This window comes from Micropterus salmoides, unplaced genomic scaffold, assembly GCF_014851395.1.
Source record: "Micropterus salmoides isolate LMB-PRFRI ecotype aquatic unplaced genomic scaffold, ASM1485139v1 Ms_hic_scaffold_18, whole genome shotgun sequence".
Classification (NCBI taxonomy): Eukaryota; Metazoa; Chordata; class Actinopteri; order Centrarchiformes; family Centrarchidae; genus Micropterus; species Micropterus salmoides.
Genome location: NW_024040928.1, coordinates 3,736,882 through 3,762,738, shown reverse-complemented (window position 1 = coordinate 3,762,738; position 25,857 = coordinate 3,736,882). Strand labels below are relative to the sequence as shown.

Here is a 25,857-nt window from a genome sequence, read left to right as displayed (position 1 = left end):
CAATAAAACATCTAAATGGCGGGGTTTACCTGTAATGTGTATAGATGATGAATAATAATGATAATCATCTACTTTCACGCACACACACATTCTACAATCTACCAGACGACCACACATATATATGTCACAGACGGATAGGATTTTTGTGCTGCTGTCAGAGTGGTATCTCATTGTGCGGCGTTGACGGAGGATTCCAGGATCCAGCGCACCACTTTGATGTTTCCCACAGCTGACGTCTCTCGGCGGGGCCGAGCGCTGCTGTTTCTGCAGCAGTAATTTGCTGACATCTCCCTTTTCTCGAACACAGCACCATGGCAGTGTAGTGATGGTGAGGCTGAGAGGAAGGCGCTCTGACATGAGTGGACCTGATAAAGCAGGACACATAACAGCCTTCAAATGGCCTAAGGAAGACTTAGGGGTGGGAATCTCTAGGGACCTCACGATTCGATGCATCTTTTTTTCCTATGTGATATCTGGATAATTACTAAGAATTTGATTTCCACATTAAAATCCAAATGAAACGTCGCCTAAATTGCTTAAAAGGCTTGTTTGCATCCCTAATTTACTCTACTTTATTATTTAACAACAAGCTTTCAGACTGTCCTCTGAAAAATCTAATTTAACTATCAGGATCTAACATACAGTATATGTACAGGACACAGCTGTACACCAGTTTAGTCTTTGCTTTTACTTGATCTTTCCATCCCAGGTAGGTAGGTAGTAATGACACGCTACTAACTTAGCTACTGTTAACTTAGGTAGCAGCCAAAAGACGTGCTGTACAGGAGAGATGTTAGCTAGCGCTAACCGCCTTCACTTTTCCAGCATTTGGGGAAACAACAGACTTTGTGACCTACATGTACATTTACTGCCAGACTGACAACTTACTAAGTAACATATATTTTCCACCGCTAACTTTCACGATCACTTTCTGCAGCTCTCTCTCTCTCATTTGCTCGCCCACTCTCTTGCCACACAAAGGAGACACAGGGAGCCAGCCCAGCGGTGAGTGTTACCCACACTATAAACGTGTTAGCGTGCTCGCACCCTATGCGAGTAAAACTCAGTAGTTGCGCACTCATAATAATAAGCGTGTGAAATTTTAAAAGCTGCAGAGACACAATGCGTCAAATACAGGGGGAACACGGGTCTCTGTTATGTGCACACACCAGACTGCACTTACAGACTTCTGAGAGTTCCGCTTCTTGTGTTCCGTGAACATTTGGACATTTGTTAATCGATTCATACTTCTCTTCCACGTCCGCACTGCGATGCATTAAGAACCGATTTTTTCTCCCTCCCCCTAGACTTGGGGTGCATTCTATGCCCAGAAGCTGCTGGTGTTGGCCAGTGTCATGCTTCAAAAGGCCTCTTTAAGAGTCTGGACCAACCAAAAATTGCCAACATACAGTACAATACATCCTGTTTAAGCTACGGTGGGCACAGTTTGCAGCCTAGATCCTGAACAGATCACTTAATTACGTGGAAAAAAGAAAAAAAAAGTCATAAAAAGAAAAAAGAAAAGTGAGGAAAGTCATAGGAGCGAAAGGACGGAAAAGTGGCTCAACGAAACAACGAAGAGGGAACATATCAGAAACAGGGCCTGTTTTTACACGTTTATCAAAATTAATGGCATTATCACAATATACATGATTAATATCGCAAGATCACAATTTGTCAATGTCGTGCAACCCTACACCAGATGTGTCAATATCATGGAGTGAAGCTTCAACAGGTTCTTCAGTGATACCACTTCTACCCACTCTCTTCACCATTAGACATACTGGGAGCCACAATGGAGCCACAGTCTTCAGGGCAACGATGACATTTCAGTGAATAGTTGCACAGCCCACACTGGCATCAGCCATTATCGTGGAGGTAACAAGCTGAGAGGAGGCGAGGGCGAACAGTCCGCTTGGGAGCTGCGAGGAGGCAAAAGGCGAACGCAAGTGTTTGTCTCATGGCGGCACATGACGCCAGCAATGGATATCAGAGTCTCGGATAATGTGAGGATAATTACTACTGTGCTGTTTAGTCCTTCTGTCTGCACAATGCAGAAGCTCTCAAAGAGGCAGAGATAAGTGGAAGCATGAAAACATGATCGGAATCGGTGACTCATTTTCTGTTTCTCACCAGCCTACAATACCACCCACCCAGCAAGAGCGCTGGAGCACACACACACTCTCACTCTTACACACACACACACACACATCTGCTCCATGTTCCTACAGTAAGGCGGCTCTTGATGTGCTAGCTCTGCAGAGCTTCTTCTGATACCTTCTGTGGCATGTCATCCATGTCACCGCCGCCTCACACGGCGAGAAGCTCTTCCAAAAAAAAGCTGAGTCACGCGCTAAACTGTAAATCCGCTCTGCAATGAGCCCGCTCTGCTGGCTCCATCTCCGAGCAGCGAGACACGCAGAAACACCATAGGAAACTGGAGCACACATAATAAAGCAGCTATTAGCGACAGTGATGACTGAGCCTGCATAATGAATACACTTGCTATGAATGTGGGATACTCAGCTGACTCCAGTTTTCTGGAAGAATCCCTTGTTCAGCTTGTTTCCACTAACCCATTGATGAATTCTACCTCCTCTCCTTTTATAGCTGTTTGTCGGTTGCTCGGCTGGGGTTTTTACAATGTGTCTCCTTTGTCAGCAGGCTGGGCTCGGGATGTAGGAAGCTCCGCTCACGCTCAAGAAGAGGAAGCTCCAGACTGAAAAGCCTCTGACTAGACCAGACATGGACATCTCTTTGACATCAAAATAGTCGCAGAACAAGTGAAGCTAACAAATAGCTGCTGTGTAGAACAGATGGTTCTTGACTGTGCCTCACAGAAATTGTTTGGGAAAATATGACGAGGTCTGGCTGCCAGCTGTTTGGCAGAAACAGGTTTTGTGTTTCAATTCTAGTTTTTAAAATAAATGGGTGATAAATGGGAGAAATAACAAGCATTATGTTTCTTATCAAGTTCTTAACTAAAGGTTCACTTGATTATTAACCTAATTACTTGTTAATCTCCACGCTCATGTCTTCAAGTTCTTGGGCTACTCTGAGCCTCCAGAATGCCTAATAGTCCAGTCTCTGGAACTCTACTGGAGGGATGAACATCATGCTTCTTCTTCAATTACCTTGGTTTTTGATGACTCCTGTGGATTCTGTCTTTCTATGTGATACCTTTTCGCATTGAATCTCTTATGTATTATTAGTGTTTCCTCTAGGATTTTTTTCAGCAACGGATGCAGGACAAACAGCAACCCCAACCAAGAAATAATCACACTTCACAAAACAAATAAACTTCGGTGTTTCCCCTACGATGGAGTTGTAGCAGGGGAGGTGAAGCTAAATTTTTGTCTGAATATAAAAACACCAACGCAACATTGCTCTTGTGTCCATGAGCATGAGATGCACCTTAGAAGAGCTTAAAACTGCAGTGTTTTCCCAGTTTAATGTGAGCTTTAGATTAATGTTTTGGTGGTGGTCGGGGGGTTTGGGGGTGTCCCCCAAGAAAATTTTATGTTTTCCAATGAAAAATATGTAATTTCACATCATATTGGGCCATTATTTTCACCATATCTCTGAACAAAGAATTGGAAAAGCCAGAGCAGATAATAAATAAACAACATTCAAAGATCAGTCTGCTGGAGGAACTACAACCTTTAGACCTGGAGAAAGTAATTTGGTTGGTTGTGTTGCTCCACAGTGATTTAACATTTATTGCACAGCATGTTTTGGACATCACCCCCTTAAACCCTGTTAATATGACCTCAGAATCATTCTAGATACGATTGTTCATGTTTGCCTTTTGTGTGCAACATGAGAAACCTCCTCCCTTCTGAGGTGCATTTTATTTGCACATTAAAATCCAAAAAGAAACGTCTCCTCATCAGCTTAAAAGGACGAGTTTGCATCACTAATTAGCTTTACTAACCTCAGCTCCTCCGGTCACCTCTGTCCTTTCTTTTCCAAAACCACTTTTTCAGACTGAAAACTGAAAAATAATTGAATCAGTCTGTAGAGGACAGAGCTGCAGGCTACGTCAGTTTACTCTCAGTTTGTACCTGATGTTCTCAACACTGGACAAGTAGGCAGTAATAAAGTACAGCTTCCAGTTACTTTCTATAAATTGAGCTAATGTTAAGTTACACAGCAGCTCTGTAGCTGCTGTAGAAGCTGCTCAGCTGCACAGTTTGCAGGGGAGATGTTAGCTAACTTAGCGCTAACCGGCTTCACTTTTCCAGCAGGTGGGAAACAACAGACTTTTCTTGGTCTTGAGAAGCCGACACTCTGTAACAGACACCGTACATTTACTGCCAGAATATTTTCCTCCGCTCGCGTTCAGCGTCACTTTCTGCCGCTCGGACAATCAAACACTCCCTGCGCACCTCCTGATTCAGAGTTCATCTCTGGGCACCTCACGATTCGATTACGATTCAGAGGGCTGCGATTCGATAATAAAACGACTATCGATGCATCCTGATGCATCATTTTTTCTAGACAGGATCCCTGGATAATTACTAAGCATTTAATTTGTGCATTAAAATCCAAAAGAAACATCTCCTAATTAGCTTAAAAGGACTAGTTTGCATCCCTAATTTACTTTATTAACCTCATCTCCATGGTCCGTCATTTCTTCAACAACCAGTTGTCAGACTCCTGAAAACTGAAATATAATTATCAGGATGTTCAGTACGTATACAGGACAGAGCTGTACACCAGTTTAGTCTAAGCTTGTACCTGATGTTCTCAGTTAGTAATGACATACAGCTGATAATTAATATTACTCACACAGGATAAACAGGGAGCTGCCAAGCGTCGAGTGTTACCATGCTCGCAGTGTGCCAGTTAAAATTATTACTTGCGCACTGATATTAATGATTGTGTGACATTTAAGTAGGGTGGTTATTCATTCCGCAGCGGTGGAGTGACGAATACACGGGAACACTGGTCTCTTTGTCGTGTCCGGGCGCTGCACTTCCAGCGAGTTCCGCCTTTTGCGTTCCGTCAACATTACGTTATCAATTAACACTTAAATAATTGATTTTTAGACAATCGATTCCTAATCTTCCACGTCCGCGATGCATCTAAGAATCGAGTATTTCTCCCACTCCTACTTATTGAGCTAGCTATAACATGTCTGAGTTATGATGTGTCTTCGGTCTGGGGTGAGGGTGTAAGCTGCCTCGTAACTCAATTGTTTTGAGCATTTGTTGTTTGTTTTTTTGTGTTTTTCCTGTTGTATTATGTATATGTGTATTTGGAACCTCTTGAAAACGAGATGCTGCATGTCAAGGGCCTATCCATCAATAAATTGAATTTTCCAGACGAAAATTGATGATGGTGGTGGAGACACTTTTCAGACCCAGAGCTTTCAGCTCAGTCAAGACTAGGGATGGTGGCATGTGTGTTCTTCCTGAACTGTGCAGTAGAGCAGTGGTTTCGAACCTTTTGGTTCAACATTAAAACAGGAAAGTCTGCTTGTGAGTCCTCATCACAGGCTATGGACATGAGTTGTGAGCAATTCAACCAAAAAGGAGTTGTTCTATATCAGATGTCCACAGTATTTTCAGAGGCCTGAAAAAATAAAAGTATCCAGTATGAAGCAAGAATAGGAGAATAGTCTGAAAAAATAATCTTAATCTCTGATCCCTTAAATCATCTGGTGACCTAGCAAAGACAAGACATGTCTGGTCTATGCTCTACATTATGTTCCTAACACTCTATCACAGTCGACGTATGCTACCAGTTCACAGCTTTATTTCAATCCCAAAGTACAACATTGCGCTCATTTTATAAAATTACAACATTTTTACAAAATGTTCTTGGACTCCGTCCCATTGTGGGTTTGTGAACAGTCCAGCTGCAACTCCGACTTGAAGGGGGCAAAGCACACATTTCTGCTAGCTGTTGATAACTAATCTGTGCCATCTTGTTCCACTCTAACCTAGCAGGGACCCGGCCGGCACACTTACACTCGGATAAGGAAACATCTTTCATCTGTTGAAAAATAACAGATCAGGGTGTACTGGCTGACCTCTCATTAACCTTACTGCTGCAATGCAGATTAAAGATGGCAGCAACAGAACTGCTCTAGTGATAACAGGTATGTGTAGCTGCATTTGCCATAGTTCCTATTATGAGGGAACTGTACACATGCTGCCCAGTATAGAACACACAGTTCACGCTAATGCACCACAGTGGGGCAGCAGGCTGGCCTCTGGCTAGTGGTGGCCAGCTGGTGGGTATCTTTGGCAGTTTAATGAATGTGTGTGTGTTTGATCCTCTATCCTTATGATGCATTTAAAGACAAGACAAAAAAAACTACAGAGTTAGCATGTTTCGCAGTCCACCCATCTGAGGTTGTTCTCACAGGGCCATGCACGAGCATGTAAGTAAACAACAGTTTGTTTGTGTTCAGTGGGGTGTGAGGAGTCATACCTCTGGTTTTCAGCGTATCAGGATTTTTATTTCCTCCACATTGCTTTGTGTGCCGCCACAACAGAGGCCCTGCAGGGACACAGATGCACTTAATTATTCATTGTCCATTTCAATAAAACATGAATATCAACTGCAAGTGCCAGCAGCCATCATTCACACTTCTTTGCAAAAATGGACCTTGCTAATTTTTACTAGAATGCTTTGGGACGACGCCAAGTGACTGTCAGAGTCAACTTCTATTAGTACAGCTTTTTTGACCTATTATCATGCCGATAAAACATAAGCAGTGAAATACGACATAGAGAAGAAGAGCGTGATAAATATATTTTTAAATAAATTAACCCAATCCACTTAGAAGGGCAAAAACCCCTCATCTTTTAGACACAGAAACATGTCGCCAACATGACCGCAATATTTCCACTAGTAAATAACATGTTGCTGTAAAGAACATACAAGCTGCCAGCTTTCAAAATCTGTGTGGTGGCTCTGTAGTTGTTTCTGCCACTTCAGCAGGCAGGTGGTGTAGAAATCAATGTGTTCACTTCTCCAGGTGTGAATGAGATGCTATCAAATGTAGGGCATCACAAGCAGGCTTGGAAACCCCCCTCTGATAATGTCATCTGGTTAAAAGATTAACTTTTCATTTCATGCACAGAATCATAGTTATTTACAGGCCAGGATAAAATACTAAACATAACATCAATACAAAACAAAGCCATCCAGTAGTTTACAAAGTGAATCCATGCCTCAGTACTCATTTATGGACGCACAAAACAGACTAAAGGTAGTAAAAGACTATCGGACATGATTAAAAGGGACTAGAATAAATTAAAAGTATAATTTGACTCATTTTATTTTTCATTTCCTTCCTTTTGCTGTTTCTTTGGTTTTCAGAATCATAATCAGAAATACTTTATTGATCCCCGAGGGGAAATTCTGTGTTACAGTTGCGCACATTGCTCAAAGGCAAAAGGAATATAAATAAAGATAGTGTTATATAAAGAAATAAAAATATCAGAGTAAATAAAAATAAAATAAAATAAAATATAAAGGACTGTGTGGATATGTACATTTACATAGTTACAGGAAATGTTATGGTGAACAGTAATAATGAATAAATAGTAGCAGCAGAAAGTATTGCACATTAATTATTTAAGCAGGTGTTATTGCACAAACCAGATGATAATGTCCAGTTTAAAACTAACTAAGTGTCCGTGTGTCAGACACTTAGAGGGAGAAGTTACATTTAATCATTTATCTATATATTTTCCCCACAACATTTTCTAATTTGCTCATGCTTATATGATAAGTGTGTCCATGCATGTTCACACACACACACACACACACACACACACACACACACACAGAACCACCCCTGGACCAATCCCTGCCGTACGTACATGACACGTTTGAATTATTGATGTATTCAGTTATCTTGTTGACCTGTCTGTTGACTTTTACAGGCTTTTGTCATTTCGAGGCTCCATAACTAATTCAGAGAGCACGGAGGATCTTTTAACAAAGACACGAGATCTAATAGACACATACATGGAATTGACAGTGATTCTAATCAGGCAAATCAGCATAAAGTACTAATACAACTAAGTACAAAGAACTTCCTTACAAGTAATAGTCCTGCGGCCAAAATCCTACTTAAGTAAAAGTACAGAAGTAGCATCAGTTAAATGTACTTAAAGTATCACTCTGCACAAAAATAGCCCCTGTGATTAATATATTGTCACTATCACTATGAGCTTGCTTTAACTACTTTTGTATACAGTTAGTTCAGTCCATTGGTTCCCAACACAGGGGTCATGACATAAATCTGAAGGGTCTTGAGAAAATGAATGGGGTATAAAGACGCTCCTTTTTTCCTCCTTATGTTATGTGAGAAGTTAAGCGGGGAGTTGTCTCTTTGGCAGAACGGCTAACAAGCCATAAGTCAAGTTTCCATCCAAATTTAAACCAAATTTCCAGAAAAACGGCAGGTGAGAATGCTAATTGATGTGCGTTTGTACCCACTACAGTTGGCACATCGGGGTAGTGTGTGGGAACACATGTCAAACCTCTGTTTGTCCGTCTCTTCAGTGGAGCAGGAGCTTCAAGGGACATTAAAGTCACATGCTTCATGTACGTCATGACTTATTCACTGTTTCCACAGCACTCTGTCACATTTTGCTTTCATTAATGCGCCACGTTTCCACCTCAGCCAAGTGTAAACTTGCAACACTTTCTCAAAATGTGTAGTGTTTCCACTCAGGTTTTTTATGCGCAAATTCAAAATGAGTATTAACGGATGGGAACACACTTACAGCCATGGGGTCCCGAATACACTCTGCTTGTAAGGGGTCACAAGCCAAAAAAGGTAACCGCTGGTTTATCCCATCATCATGGATGTATCGATTTTTAAAATGTAAAATCTACATAAGAAAAGTAACTAGCTGTCGAATAAATGCAGTGGAGTACAAAGTATAAGATTTCCCTCCCTTTTGGAAAAACAAACCCATTCTGAAATAATTGACAACGTTGTGCTTTAGTCATTTTAGCACTGAGCTGATGTCTCATTGAGAGAGCCTTCAATAACAGAATATGTGCTAAACTTTACAACTGTGAGGACAGAAAGTAAACCATAAACTAAACAATAAAGGACATTTCTGACACACTGCATGGCAACTTTTATATCCCAGATATATCTCCACCAGGCTTGCATAAACTTTACAGTGGCTGCCAGCTCTTTGACTGACAGCAGAATTACACAATTGAGTCTTTGTGTGGCAGGAGGGCCCGGGTTAACTGCATGGCACGCCTCCTAACTGCCCTTTATTTACAAAAGACACGCTGTCACTGCTGCCAAATATGTTAGAACCCATTAGCTGCAGATTTGACTTTAAAGCTCAGCCCTGCTAATCTAATTTAATCTGTCTCTGTGGCTTCAATGATTGCTGGAGCGTAGCGGTAATAACGCTGCAACTGCAAGCAGGCTTCGACGACGTGATGCAACTATTTGTTCTGCAACAGCAGACACCCACGTAGAAAATACTGCTGCTGTTTCTACTGCTGCTGGTGGTTTGTGTATGTAGAGGGTCTATTACAAAATAATTTCCTGTTATTGGTTGAATTCGGTCTCAACCGACTGAACGGTACATTAAATCAAAGTGAGCTGATTTTTTTTTCTGCACAAGATCAATACACGTGAAGCAGGGCATGATGGGAAACAATCATGAAAAATATTCATTAGTTTGTGTGCAGCTTGTTATTTGGCAAAGAAGATGATCATGCTCAAACGCAATGGTCATTAGACTGTCAGTGCAGATATTATGTCATCAGCTGCACTCTTGACCACACGCGCGCGCACACACACACACACACACACACACACACCACTTACAATTACATTTAAAATCCCCCAGTGTTAACAGCTGAATGGCAGAGTGAAGCAAAGTGCTGCCTGCTTTGACCTCGCTGCCTTTAAACAGATAACAAAAAGAGACAAAGCAGAAGAAAACAGAGGAAACAAGAAAGAGAAAAAACAAAAGATGAGGACAACAGGATGATAAGAGATGTGGGTTGACACTTCCTTTCCAGTTAAGTCTGTGGTGTTATTTTCTTACATTTATGAATGACACACACACCTGTGCCCTTGTCTTCAAAATTATATTCAGCAGGGCAGAAAGTACCGTTTCAAAACAGCTCTTACTATAGCGGGGCGTGAGTAAATCACCAGTTGTATTTAAATGTTTTGACAGAAACAAAACAGTTTTTTTTCAGTGGTAGGTTACAGCGTGTCTATTTTGGGGATCTGTGCATAAGAACTGTGAGGGTGTCCCAAAATACTCGAGCTGACCTCAGTGTGTGAGTGAAACATGTGATTTAAGTCTTCTTTACCAACAGAAAATTGCCATTTGGCTGCTCCACATGTCTGCGTTCACTTTGTGGCCTCCTTCCTCCGCTCTCTCCCCGTCGCCCGGCGCAGTCATGGCGACAGGGTCCCAGCAGGATTTGCTGTGGAGCCCCTGGCCGTAGACGGAGAACCGACTCTCTCTTTTCATCAGCAGCCTCCTCCAATAAAACATAATGGCACTGAGGCTGCGGGGGAAAGTCACTCAGTCGCTCATGACCGGCCAAGGCACAACGAGCTCAGTTATTCTGATGCTGCTGCTCGGCTACTGGGACAGATGAGTGGGCTACGGAACTGGCCAGAGACACAGCAGGGTCCAAAGAGAAGACTGCTCTCGATGTGTTGAGCTGCCACTGAGGGACAGTGGGCAGGAAGGCAGGCACTGAATGTACTGAACTGTACAGCCAGAGTTCAAGCAGAAAAATCAGGCTTTGTCCATTTCTCCCTGTTTGCCCATGAGTAGAGTCACCGCCAATTCCATTTAGGCCTATGTGTCTATTACAGCTCCTGCTAAATCATATCATTTGTCTACTCTGGTACTCCTATAGTACAAATTACTCAACAATAATTTCAATAATCAGTAAATTTTTCAAGTAGTTTATCAAGCTGGAGTGCCAAACATTCTCTGGTTCCAGCTTACCCAAAGTGAAAGAGCATATGCTGTTTTTCTCTGTTTAGGGTCTTGATAACAGGGTCAGCGCTATTCAAGATTTTAGACAGTTCATTTTCTGCTGAAGTAATTAGAGTTGAGCGGATTGACGTATCTATCAGAAGTTGAATTTAGACATCTATCTGAAGTCTAACTATAGGTTTGATTTAAGCAAAGGTCAAAGTATCTTTATGAAACCGGCCCCAGAATTAAGAAAACCTCATTCAAAATCCCATTGACATTTACAGTAAAAAATACAGCCTTGGGACAGATCCATTATCAACAGTATTTCTCGTGGCTCGCTTCATTTGTTCAGTAGTTTTTTTGAAATCGTTGTTTTTTCAGTTTGTAATAGACATATATCTATAAGCCCAAGATGTTCACGGGCTAGGCTGAAGATCACAGCTCGACACAGCATGAACATGTCGATTGGTCGCGCCAATTTCAGACATTTCTGTAATAACAGCAATACTGAGATCACAGCTAGAAAGTTTATATATGTCATCATCAGCAGTATATATATATATACACATACATACATCTTTTTTACATCCCGAAGAAGGGCTGAACAGTTAATGAAAATATTATAGAAATAGCAATACGGCCAAGTGAAATACCCAAATCCCAGGTCAAATGTGTCACAACATGCCATTATAAATGAAGCTAGAAATCATATCCTCCAGATGGATCATGCTTGTTTGATACAGACCCTAACAAAAAAATCACATCATCACCATTTCTACATTTTTTCTGTGAAAATGTTATGGAAATATATCATTCTCACTAAAACCCGCAATTTCTGTCAAATAATCGCAACGTGATTTTTTGGGCATAGCGTTCAGCCACTGGACAACTTTCACAGCCCCGCCTCCAACGCTGTATCCACTTCAATACATCCATGGGTAGTGCAGGATAATGCTGTATTTCAGTACAGGGACACACTCCCCCACTGGCTGCCCACCTTCGACCACAGCCACTCATATTCTTTGGGGGCCTGGTCCGAGCCAGAGGTGCCCCTTACTGAGCTCAAGTCCTTTTGCGTCGCTCAGATGCACCGTGCCTTATACAGTTTAACATAAAACTCACTTTCAGCCACCCACTTCTAGTTCATTTCAGGTCTAGTCTCTAAAGGGTAAGTAGGGCACTTTGCCATTTCAATAACAGCTGCATTTGCAAAATGTACAGCTGTAGGCTACAGCCTTTACATGGATTTAGAGCAACCCTGCAGACTGTGGGGTAGTTCAGTAGTGATAATATATTCAGTCTCTGTTTTTTCTGAATCATTGTCAGGCGGTTCACGGTAAGGTCACGACATGCAAGACAACACTAATTAAATAAAAAATGTTTCATCCTCATTCCCATGAGCCCTGTGTGTGATTTGTGATGTGACTGATTGACAGGTCAGGACTGCCAGTGGGCTACGAACCCTCACTGTGAGGCTGACTGACAGACACTGCTGAGGAGTGGATTAAAATGAACAATTCTCCTCACAGCACATTAGGCTGTACTCCACCTGCACTGGCTGTCTGCATCTACACTACATGAGAGAGGGTTTGCCCAGTGATTAAAGCATTACGGAGGTAGCAAAAAGGAGCGTGGTTATTCCGTTCAAGAGCGAACACTGAGAAGCTTTTGTGTGTTCATAGGAAGACAGAATTACTAACTGATGTTGTTCCCACAGCGGCCACCCTGAACAACACTCTGTGAGGGGAACTCCTGAATGACTGACGGCAGAAGAGGGTGATCTGTATAAAATCTCCTATCAACGTGTGTGCAGTTTTACATTTTTATTTAGTGTGCCTGATGATATTTCTAGTGGAGGGGAAAAGCTGTCTCACTATATCAGCATGAGCGGAGTGTGGGGGTGAAATCAGCAAAGAAGATGGCCCCGCCAATGGTGTGTGGAAGTGTTTTGGGTCCCCGGTGGAAACAATAAAACAGCGACAGAGTGAAAGACAAGACACAAACAATGTGTAAGCAACATTTCAGAATGACCCTGCATGTATTTGCATTTTGTGACAAATAAAAGAATATTTTTCCAGTCATATATTTTGTCATTAAGGACTTGTTCATGTCTGTGATTGGTCATCTGCTGCTAACACCGCCTCTTTTATGTGAAAGCGCTCAGGGCTGGATTGGGAAACCCTGGGTTGACTTACCGAGTTGATAACCAGCTTTGTGGTACAGCTTATCCCGACCGCGAATGTTAGTGTTAGTGAAGCCAGATAACTAAAATATATCCTGGTATGTTGAACTCGCTTTGTGGTCCAGGCCCCTGGACTCAAAGTTGTTGTTGAAAATCGGTCATTTTCATTTTCAAACATTTTCTACAAAAGCTAATTATGTTATTATTTTAAATGATTTTTTTATTCGGAAATCCTGGAAAGCTTTCCCTCTCAATAAAACAATCTGAGAAGGGAATATCACTTACTACTTACTTACCCTTGGCCTTGTCACCTGTGACAAGGCCAAGGGATCACATGTTGACATGGCGTCCATTAAAAGGTTAAAAGCTGAGAAGGTTGGGACCCACTGCCTTTAAAGAGATAGATAACTCAGTATGTCATTTCTCACTACGAATGATTTGGATCCTTTTCTTTGTTCACAGGGGAATCTGTGAAATGATAAACATCCAGATTCTGGATGACATGCTCTATCCAACCCTGATTATAATATCCAAAATGGCTGCAGTACAAATGATCATCTCTGGCTTTTTAACATGTGACAGAGCATCCCTGTGACGGTGAAGGTTGAGGTCTGGCGCGCGAGCGTGACCCCATTGCCAGGAAAAGCAATCCTCTCCTTTGTCAGCGTTGTGCAGCTGCATCAGTAATGCAGAGAAATGACGCTGCACAGTCAAACGGAGAGCCGAGCGTAACACCGAGGGCAGACAGGCAGGAGAGTTCTGGAGACTATTTACTGCTGCAGTGGAAAGGGACCATAACAGAACCTCACTAACTCCTATCTGAGATAAACAGCCACTCTTCCACTGTGCTCCGTGTGGAAATCTGTGTCCACATAGAAATTCATAAAGACCATAAAACATAACAGCTTCTTTGCAATGCAGATTTTCTAACAGCATCATCCACGTGCAGCACAGGGAGGCTTTGCTGGGACAAAATATGGCCTTTGTAACCCACACATGACATTACACGCAGCTGGAAAATTCATAGCAAGCTAATTATGTATGAAAACTCTCCAGGCCATGAACATACGTACAGAAAGGACTTTGTTTTCCCCCTCAAAATACAAACACAACGCCTGCCACAGCGGTAAACATATCATTAATAAATAATAAAGCGTAGTGAGGTGTATTGTCTATCTTGCCCGTCAGTTGAGCGTGAAGAACGACGCCCACATGACACTAACGGTTACTGAAGAGCCACTGTGCAGATACAGGCCACATATTTCTGAGTATTTATCCTCCCATTAGATGTTGTTTGGATAGGTTTGAACTTCTACTGTTCAACATAGTTCATTTTCTGGAAGTTATTTAGAGATGAAACAATGTAATTTATATATTTGATACCCACTAACCCAAGACCGTTCTGTTTTCTTGTGATTATGAGTCTTTGCATATACCTCAAATACTGTTTTGGTAGTGACAAAAATATGTCTGTTTTTGCTTAGGCTTGCAGTTTCGCAATCTTTGCATATTCTTCTATCAGATTGTTCTAGATTTAAATCTCTATAAACGGAACACTTCTCGTGAAGCGTCTTGTGTTTGGACCACAATTGAGAAATTTGGCTTCTTGTAGTAGCTGAAAATAGCTTTGCAGAAAAACACCTTTATATTCTTCAAAGTAAGGCATGAAAGATTGTTGGTATCTGTATCTGTAAGTCAGGCAACGCATAGGATCTAATATCAAAACATTTGAAATGATACCCAGTCTTAACCAGAATACCTACTGACTAAAAAGCTTTTCTAAGTGTAGGAAAAGACGGCAACCCCAGTAGTATTTCTTTTAAAGTGAGACACATCAAATGTGCCATTCCAAACCTTTTCACACTATCTGTAATACATCTGCAAACCTGCAAGCTGTGGCTGCATTGCATGCTGGTCTATTAAAGCTACTGTGATCTGCCTCTAAAAATGTTACTGTTGAACATCAGTGTAAAGCGAGTCCAGAGAGAAACCTTTGCTAAGGAGCACGCACCAAACTGCCAATACAATATAAGGGTGTGCCAAAAAATTGATACAAGAATATATTGTTATACATGATTCATGTTTGATACAGTATCATGTTTCCAGCCCATCATATGAATAAATAAATAAAAAAATAGCGCTTTGACAGTTAGGTCAATGCTAACATGTAATGGGAATCTCCATTTAAATGCTAACGGATGTTAGCATTGCGATCGCGATAATATAATTTTGAGAAAACATTTTGCTTCTCATGCTTAACATCCAGAGTGACAGGTTTCAATCACCACGAACATTATTTTTTAAAGTTTTAAATATGCTTGGAACCTTCCTCGGAATTCTCTTCTCCCCACACATTGTCCAACCCTAATTTGCAGCCAATAAATAGAGAAAAAACTGACCTTTTCGCAGGCATTTTGTATTCATAGTTAGATATCGTGACTGTCTAGCAATATATCGATTATCGCAGAATTGCTGGATCGTGATGTTCCTGGTATTGTGGCCATGTATTGTGTATCATATCGTATCCTGAGGTCCCTGGGATTCCCACCCCAACAATACAACAGCAAAACACCAACGTGTGTATTTGCCTAGGAACGCGTGCGCTTTCAGACACGTTTTGGCCCATTTACCACATACCATGTATACTCTACATTACCATCAGCCATTTTCCAAAGCATGCTGGTATATTCTCCCCATCTTCAGTCTTCAATTCATTTCCATACAGCGTAACAGTCAACTTGCAGTCTGGGTCTTAATCTGGATTGCCTTAGATAGGTTTCTACATCACAGTGAACATCACTGCAGCTGACACAGTTAGAGACAAAGTCAGAAAGCTTCCTCTGCTAGCTGCTTCTCTAACCACCACATGATGCCTTGGATCTCTGGCTGGCTGCTCAGACACCCACATATGGAGGAAACCTGTTCTAGGAACCTACCATTGCCATTCCACTGCTTCAGCAGCAGTATAAACTTTAGGGCTGGGTGGCGGCTGGCAGAATTAAAGGATTTCTGCTCGATTTATTCAGTGGTAAGGTTTTAAATATAGACTGAGGCACTCCAGTGCACTATTGAACTTCAGAATAAAGGCTAAATGGACTTGAGAGCTGAATGGAATTGGAGAGATTAAGAAAAAAAACGAGGAAGATTAAAAATGGAAAATGTGGAGCAGGATATGAGAGCTGCTGGTGCTCTCATGCCTCGCCTGTGCTCCAGATGTAAATGAGCAACTGTGATTCTTTTCAGAGGAAATGAAGCCACACTTGACGACCAGCAACTGACTTTGCACATTTGGAGCCAGCGCACACATAAGCAAACACAAAGATGAGAGCTAGCGCGTGATGCTATCAGCGTGATAGGATCTGTGTTGCTCCGGCTCCTTGAAGCAAGACAAACAAATCCTGCTAATTGAATTCCTTTGAAGAAACACCCCCAAGACGGACATCTCCATGAGCCCCGGTTTTGACAAGCTTTCGTGCAAGTGCATCGCTTTCACACATCATTTCCTTTCATGATATCGCTGCCACAATGACCCAGTGGCATGTGCCTGCCTCGTAAACATTCTTCTTCTTTTTAACGGAGCTTATGGAGCGTGTAAAACGCTAAAATATGCGACAGTGAAACCTCTGACTTTTTAATTAGCAGAGTGAAAAGAAAACTAGCCGTTGTGATATGAGGATGCTGGAGGGGCTGTACGCGTTCCGAGGTGATCATATGATCTGTAGATCTGCTCTCACACGTCAGCGTACGTCCCCGGCAGCTATGTCACAGCTTGCATTCATCCTTACTTCAACATTTATTCATCTGCAACAATGACTTCGTTTGAGCCTGCGAGTACGTCACAACTCAGCCAGGGACCGCAGGGGGAAAAAGAAGACAGAGAGAGAGGGAGAAGAGAGAAATCTCATCCCTCTCCACTGGAAGCGTGACACAAAGGACAACATTGTTGTGGGGTCTTTCGGACCTCTGGGGTCCTGGCGTGACGCTGAGCGCGTAGGAGCGGCTGACTGTCCACACAGTGCCAAATGCCTGAGCCAGGGCCATCTGACCCACCGCAAGCTCCATGTGATGACATCAACTCCTGGACTGGACACTCCCGCAGAGGGAGGCTCCTCTCAACTTTAGCTAATGAGACGGGATGGGCGGGGCCATATTTAATCATTCATGTGAAAACACTGAAATCTACTTTGATAAGTTCCTTTGTAACTTAAAGATTGAGCAGAGACTGACAATAATGTTTGACTATCAAACGGGAACAGTGTTTTGTAAAATGTGGAAAAAACTATCCATCTAAGAAAACTGTGTATGCTTTGCATATACTCTATCCATGAAGAGGAACACATCATTGACCTCTGTATATGCAGTAACTTATTACATACTAACATTCTTTGCACTGCACACTCTTGAACTACTTGCTACAGCACAATGCCAACAAAAGTTCATTCCTGACAAAAAAAACTCAAGGTCCACTAACTAGCTTTTCCCAGCGCTTTCAGAAGCATCTCACAGTCTAACCCATTAAGTAATGAACTTTGGCTGATCACCTGTTCTGTGACTTAAGTTGCAGCTCCTTGATAACTGAGCAAACTCCACCAGATGATGGTTAGCCCGGGTTAGTAGTGTATTTGTATCTCAGCGTACATTTATTCTCTGTGTAGAGGTTTAATGAGAACTACTGGCAAGTCTGATTCTTTGTTAACTGAATACTTTATTACCACATTGTAGCAGTCCCTCATTCATACATATTTGCTGCTATTTCATTTTCCTTTTCCCCATTCATTTTGACTCAATGTCAACATTCCTCTGGGTTGATCAGAGGAACACTGGGACCACATGCACAGGGGGTGATGACTGACTCCTCAACGAGGACTGATAGCAGCTTGGTGATTCCCCTCTTGGCCATTCAGGGTGTGACAACGTCCTTTCTTGACGGCGAGAGAGAGGAGGGGAACTGCACACCCAGGGTATTCTAAGCCTTCCTCTGCTTGGTGCAGAACTCACTTCAGCAGACATAGTCAGCCTGAAGCTCAGTCCTGTAAGTCCCTCTGAGGTTTCTTTGCTGTCTCTCTTGTTTGTCATTGAAAGTCATTGACTTTTCTGAAACTGAACACCCCTTAGTGCCTGTACCAGGGCACACTTTTGAGTGCCTGTACCAGGGCAGTCTTTGGTGTCATTTGTGCAACAGTTTCCTTGCCTCATTAAAACCCCATTGTTTAACCTTTTTGAAGAGGCACTTGTTTGCTATCAAAGAGGCATTTTTTCATTATTAAACTTTTGAGATTTGTTCTCCACGTGGATATTTCTTTAAATTGTGTGGTTGGTCCCTGGGTCTCAGGCTCCTTTCCCCTGAGCTAAGACCTGCGCAATCAGTGCGGCAGTCCTGAACAGTGCTAAAATGATTAGTTCATTATACTGACGCAATTCAGTTTATTTTCACCACCTGCCAATTTTTTGTTCTTGATTTTCCATGTTTAATAAATACATTATTTATCCCATAAAACTGCAGAAAATATTTAAATATGTACATAAACAGATACTCTGCTAGTATATAATATAATCATAATTTCCCAGTACTCACGCATTCTCAAATTGCAGTGTAAAACCAAAAGATCTCGTGTGCAAATATTCACATTCAGTAGCACATAAAAGTGATTAAAGTGATTAATCCTTTTAAAAATGTGCCTAATCTAATGATTTTGATCAGTTAATTAGTATTGACTGACAATGTTACCACTAAAGAAGACTATGAGACTTGAAAGCTCAGAGATGCTACGAAGTCCAACTTTGAACTCAGACTAGACTATTTAGTTCCACATGCTGTTTCCAAAAGTTAAGAATGAGCTCACAAACAACTACTGACAATTCATTAAGTCATTTATCAAGTAACACACCAAATATTAGCTGGTTCCTGCTTCCTAAATGTCAGGATATTATAAATTGAACATTTGGGGGTTTGGGGCTGATTTTAGGACAAAACAAGCAAACATTTTATAGACTTAACTATTTAATTTTAAAAAACAATAGCTATAATTGATAATGAAACTAATCATTAATTGCATAAAATGTGATTCACCTCAGACCCTTTATTCGCCACCAAACAAAGGTAAAATGCTCCCAGAATTCATGCTTGCTGCTGGAACGTGTGCAGTTACAGAGATTGGAGGTTACATAAAGTTGTGAAATGATTAGAGCTTTACCATGGGTGCTGCCAGCTCTCTGCACTGGCTACTAGACAGGGACCAGGTCTAAAACTGTTCGAAATGGCTCCTGCTACAGAGTGACATTAGGAATGATGTATTCAGCAGACCTGAACCCCAGTACCTATATGTCCCTCCTTCAGATGATTGGCACACAGATACATCACAATAAAATCACAACCTCCTGAGCAGAGTCAGCCAGAGCCCTAGTTAGGACCAATACTGAAAGAGACACCAGTGAACAGTTCAGTACATGCATGTCTCAGTAGTAAACATGTAAAGGTATCTAGAGCGGTCTCTGTACTTTATTCTTCCAACATCCAACCAAAGAAAATGAAGTATTTTGAAGGTGAACATTATATAGTGCTAGGGGGAAAATAAACAATATTACCCAGAGTAAAACCACAGGACAGGTTATGTCAAGTACAAGGTCAGCGTCAAAGGGAGCAACTGGGGTGGGGCCCCAGAGCTTCACAGGCCCCAAAAAGCTCCAACCGTACTACTGTGTATATCAACTGGTTTGTGCTCCTTTAATTAAAAATGTGTTTGAGAATATTAAACCACAATATCAGCAGGCACATATTCATACTCTGTACTCAGACTGTCCCTGTGTTAATCGTTCTTAACTGTGTTAAGAAAAACGTTTTGCAATTATAATGACAGATATTGCAGTTGTTTTATGAGTCAGGATTTCAGGGGGAATGGTAATTTTTGCATTTCATTTTCACTGAAAGAAAATATTAAAATATTGATGATGTGTCTGTACCAAACAAGGATGTTCCCTCAAGTCTGGAGAAAATGATTTGTAGGCCACAGCGTCTCTGTAGCACCGCGATGCTTCATTTATAATGGGATGTTGTGACACATTTTACCTTCTTTAAAAGATTGCACCGCCTGCGATGTGAATACTGTACTTGGCCATATTGAGATGTTCATAAGATTTCGATTCACTGAAAAACAAAACCACAAGCCCATGACATTAAAAACAGCTTGCACACTGAATTTTTCCAAGTTAATTATTGGGTCCATTTATCACCCTTAAAGTTTAACTCCTACATGCTCTACTACTGCCTTAGAGTTCCTGTGTTCTACTGGCCTAACTTCCTCTGTGTGATAACCTGCCTGATCGGGACAGCCAGCACAAAGCACCCGTCTGCAGTCAGTGACGGAGTGAACTGTGATTAGGAGCACAGTGCTTTGGCAGCGTTTCACCACAATGTAAGAGGATGAGAAGCCGTTTAAAGCTGTCTAACTGGGCCTACATGCTAAACACATGGGACTTTCATCAGCGACGCCATGCATGCCTCATCCTATTGTATAGTATAAGAATAAAAAGGAGCAGCCCTTAGCTCATAACTCATCCTGACCTCTTTTCCTGCAAAACAAATGCCATATTTTAACCCAAACATTGAAGTAAGGATTTTTCACATTAGGTCCTGGACTAATGCAGACTTCCAACAGACATAAAATGATCTTCAGAACATGAGAATGGGATCTGTACTCACACAAACCATTATATTTCACACTGGTTCCTGTGGTTTCGAAAACCACTACTTCTAAATAAAGATTATCCCGGCAGCCTGATGACAAATCCATCCTCAAAGCCTTACATATAATGTGCTCACATACAGTGCACCTTGCAGCACCTGAACTCACCAGGCCATAACGTCATATGCTTGTGAAATAAGCAGCTTTGTCTTCTTCATACAGCAATCTTACATTTAGTGGGGTAAGCGAGCTGTCTGCCAGCTGCTGGCACTGCTCAAAACTAAAACACAAGGAAGATGGCTTTCTGAAAATAGGGATAATAGTACTTCTTAAGCAAAAGAAAGCAGGGGAAATTACAACTCCACATCGCATTGTATCACTTGTAGCTGCTGCAGTGTTCCCTTAAGAGAGCCACCTAAATTCAGTTCAAGTGGCGCTGTCTGTTGCATGTAATAAACAGAAGCTGTTTCATTAAAAAACACTTCTTAAGGGAAGAAATGCTGACGTAAGAGAGAAACTGCTGGGCGCCTAATGGCAGTGGCTGATGATACTATCAATTACACAAATTTTGCAAACACAACGGATGGAACAAATGGCTGCGATTCAGACCAGGCCAGGTTTAATGGGCCGAAATAACGGATGGAGGGACGCCCGTCATTGTTTTAAAAGGTGAAAAAGGTGACGAGAGAAATTAACCCCAATTACAAAAGGAAAGGAGGGAGAAGCCTCCCTTAGAGGAGGAGGAGGAGGGACGGCATCACAGCAAACTCTCCATATCCTCAGCACACTGCAATGTATCTGACTTTTTGAAAACAAAACAAAGTGGCCATACAAGTCATAAACACCCTGTTATCCTCCAGAAATCACAACCACACATCAGGAAAGATACAATTTGGGTACCTAGCATTAAAGTGATGCCATCACACGTCTCATGTGGAGGAATGCAACTTGGTCCTCAAAGTTAACTGAGCACTGTGGTTTCCCTATGGCATGCAGAGGAGCCTAAATGCATCCCAGAAAAGAGTACCACTGTCAATCACGTGAGGTTGTGCCCTTCATCTGACTCCACTAAGCATCTATAGGAGATGCTGATGATGATGGGAGAAAGTGTGTGTGTGTGTGTGGGGGGGGGGGGGTAAACAACCTAGCAGAGAACCAAAAACCAATGCGTCAAGAAGCTCTGAGAACTAAAAGCCTGCTGTTGGATAACAAGCACAACGTATTATTTCTCTTTTGCCGCTGACCGTGGATAACCTACTTGTCTAATTAGCTTCGTGTGCTGTTTCATCACTCCAGTTAGCCAGGGCAGATGTATGCCGGTGTAACGTTATATATTTCACTGAAAACACACAGAGTAACGCACTAAAAAAAAGCCGCCGCCTCGCCCAGACAGCCGTTCATTTAGAGGAGGTGGAGAAAGATGTAGCAAGCTAACAGGCTACCGTTAAGCATCTTAACGTTCATGAAATGTCAATAATAGTTATAACCTGGAAAAATCAAAGTAATTCATTTTTGGCTTCAGATAAACAAGCGAGTTGAATGGCGAGTTAAATGGAAAGCAATGTCTCTTACCAGTTCAAACGCGTCTAATAATCCGCAGCACTATATTCCACAGCCGTTATAATGAAATAATTTGACAGTAATAAAGACTGCGCTGCTGTGGTGGCCCTGTTGTCGACGTGCTGCTCGTCGTAGCCACTGCGTGTGATGGCGTTAGCTCTGCAGGGCCACAATGCAAGGACTGCTGCCTTCACGAGCTGTCGGAAATGTGGGATGACAAAGAAGTTACGTTCGTCAAACACCGCGTAGCAACAAAGAGATGTAGGCTACCAAGAAGACTTGAGTAGGAAAGTGTGTGGTTTTCTGAATAGTCGAGTCGAGATCATTTTTAATAATAATTTAGGGGCAGACGCGGCAAAAGTCAGGCAAAATTATTTATCGAAATTAGTGAGTGATTTTTGTTGAAATTGCAGCAAGTATTGTTCTTCCTTGGATATTGACTGACTCAGCTTAGCATTGTCATGTGGCTTTCTGTTGTTTGTTTTCAAAAATAAAACAACTGCCGCAATTTTAACCCAAGTCTGTTACTTTGTTGATTGCTTTTATTTCCATCATTTATTTCTATGTTCTGACAACTCAGATTTTTTGGCGGGGCAAGTGAAGAGAGCATTGTTCAGTCAGTTGAATGACACAATGCCCGTCCAGTCAGTGAATAGGGAAGGTTGGGAGGTGGGTAAGACAGGGAATGTGAGTGTATAATATGTGCTAAACATAGTTCTTTGATCAAGATGTCTAGTAAGATTTTATACAGATATTACTGCAAAACGAATAGATTTGATAGTTTTATTAGCTTTTAGAAACTTAACAACATAGGGCATAAAATGACAAAAATAAAGCATTAAAAGGTCTCAATATATATGGAGCATAGAAACTACCTAGTAATTCAGTTTTATTGTGATGTTTTTATATTTAATTTACTGGTGTAAATGTCTTAGGAATAGGTGCTAGATGACCTGACATCTATTTTCAAGTGTTGACTTTTTCTTAACGTTGAGCGCCATCTGCTGTCTTCATGTAGAACAGCACCTCTGCTAGACAGAACAGACTCAACAACTCATTTATCAATTTCCCTTTAATAGTTATTGTTGCTGAAAGCAGGCCTACTATATGGATTCTAAACGTAAATGTAGTGTATAGGGTTAGTAAGTTAAGCAGACCTATCTATTTGCTAATACATTGGGGGCCTTTACTTTAGAGATGTTCTTGCCTGGTCATAGCAACATGAAACAAATGCAAATGAAGATGTTTTATTACATTTATTTATTTATTTTTTGGTTTGCCCATGTTTAAGTTCTGTAAGGCAAGGCAAGGCAAGTTTATTTGTATAGCACATTTTAACAGCAAGGTAATTCAAAGTGCTTTACATAAAACATAAAAGCAACAGGGAAATATAAAAAAGTTTAAAAGCAACATAAAATATAATAAAAGTTACAGTGTTACAATCAGGGTTAATAGAGTTAAATGGAAATATTTAATTAAAAGCAATGATAAAAAGCTAAATACAAAGAAAAAGAAAACAGGACAGTAAAAGTTATAGTGCAGTGTAAGTTATCAGTAATTTAATTAAAAGCAATGGTAAAAAGAAAAGTCTTCAGTCTTAATTTAAAAGAACTGACAGTTTCAGCAGACCTGCAGTTATCTGGGAGTTTGTTCCAAATATACAGAGCATAATAACTGAACGCTGCTTCTCCTTGTTTAGTTTTGACTCTGGGGACAGAAAGCAAAACCTGCCCCAGACGACCTTTGAGGTCTGGATGGTTCATAACGAAGCAGAAGATCGGAAATGTATTTTGGCCCTAAACCATTTAGTGCTTTATAAACTAACTGCAGGATTTTGAAATCAATTCTTTGACATACAGGAAGCCAATGGAAAGACCTCAGAACAGGAGTGGTCTGATCCACCTTTTTGGTCTTAGTGAGGACTCGAGCAGCAGCGTTCTGAATCAGCTGCAGCTGTCTGATGGATTTCTTAGGGAGCCCTGTAAGGACACTGTTACAGTAGTCGAGTCCACTGAAGATAAATGCATGGATAAGCTTTTCCAGTCCTGCTGAGACATAAGTCCTTTAATCCTTGAAGAAAAAATTCTTCAGGTGATAGTAGGCTGACTTTGTAATTGTCTTAATGTGGCTCCTCAAATTCAGGTCTGAGTCCATGACTACACCAAGATTTCTGGCTGGATTTGTGGTTCTCTTTACAGATTGAAGTCGAGCACTGACTTTCAATCGTTCCTCCCTGGCTCCAAAAACAATAACTTCAGTTTTATCCTGCCATCTGCTGGTTCCCTAGTAAATCACATTAAGCCTGTTGCAAAGAACCTTGGTGTCTGGTTTAATAGTAATTTAAATTTCGAGCAGCACACCACAAAGCTTGTTCAATCATGTTTTTATCAACTTAGAAATATAGCAAAAATTCGATCTATGTTAACTTTTAAGGACACCGAGACCATTTTACACGCCTTCATCTCATCACGCCTGGATTATTGCAACAGCCTTTTCACCTGTTTAACCCAAAAATCTATTGATCGACTCCAGACTGTCCAGAACTCAGCTGCCAGGCTTTTAACCAGAACAAAGAAATATGACCACATTACTCCTATTTTAGCTTCATTACACTGGCTCCCAGTATGTTTTAGAATTGACTTTAAAATTCTATTGATCACTTTTAAAGCTCTTCATGGCCTCTCGCCTTGTTATATTTCTGACCTTTTAGTCCCATACACACCAGCACGTACCTTGAGATCCTCGGGCAGAGGTCTGTTGTCTGTTCCAGAGTCTCGACTGAAAACTAAAGGGGACAGAGCGTTTGCTGTCAGGGCCCCGAGGCTCTGGAACAGCCTGCTCGAGGAAATCAGGTCAGCTGAGTCAGTGAACTCTTTTAACTCCCTTCTTAAAACATACTTTTATAGGAGAGCCTTTCCCGATCTTATTTGACTTTATTTTATCCCTTTTATTTTATTGTATTTTACAAATTTTATATTAATTTTCATGCTCTTATCTTGTTTTTTTTTTGCATTATTCTTTACACTTGTTAAAGCACTTTGTAACTTGTTTTTGAAAAGTGCTCTACAAATAAGGATTATTATTATTATTATTATTATTATTATTATCCTTGTTTAATTGAAGGAAATTCTGGCACATCCAATCATTGACCTGCTCAATACAGTTACTCAGTGCCTGTATGGGATCATAGTCCCTTGGTGAAATGGTTATGTAAATCTGTGTCATCTGCATAATTATGGTAACATATTTTGTTGTTTGTCAAAATCTAAGCCAGTGGAAGTATGTAAATGTTAAACAAAAGAGGTCACAGAATGGAGCCTTGGGGAACTCCACATGTCATTTTTGTCAGCTCAGATGTGTAATTACCTATAGATACAAAGTAGTCCCTGTCCTTTAAGTAGGATTCAAACTATTTTAGTACTGTGCCAGAAAGTCCAACCCAAGTCTGTCTAGTTATATGTTGTGGTCGACCGTGACGAAT

General features: G+C 41.2%; 1 protein-coding gene across 3 annotated transcripts in view; it reads right to left on the bottom strand.

Moving 5' to 3' along the window:
• Positions 1-22,544, bottom strand: part of fynb (FYN proto-oncogene, Src family tyrosine kinase b) — a 78,531-nt gene extending 55,987 nt beyond the window's left edge. For all 3 annotated transcript variants that reach the window (XM_038726722.1, XM_038726720.1, XM_038726721.1), the window contains exons 1-2: positions 22,389-22,544; positions 6,442-6,510 (exon numbers count right to left, since the gene is read on the bottom strand). The gene's annotated coding sequence lies outside the window, so the exon portion shown is untranslated. The remainder of the gene's footprint in view (positions 1-6,441; positions 6,511-22,388) is intronic.
• Positions 22,545-25,857: the final 3,313 nt, after the last annotated feature.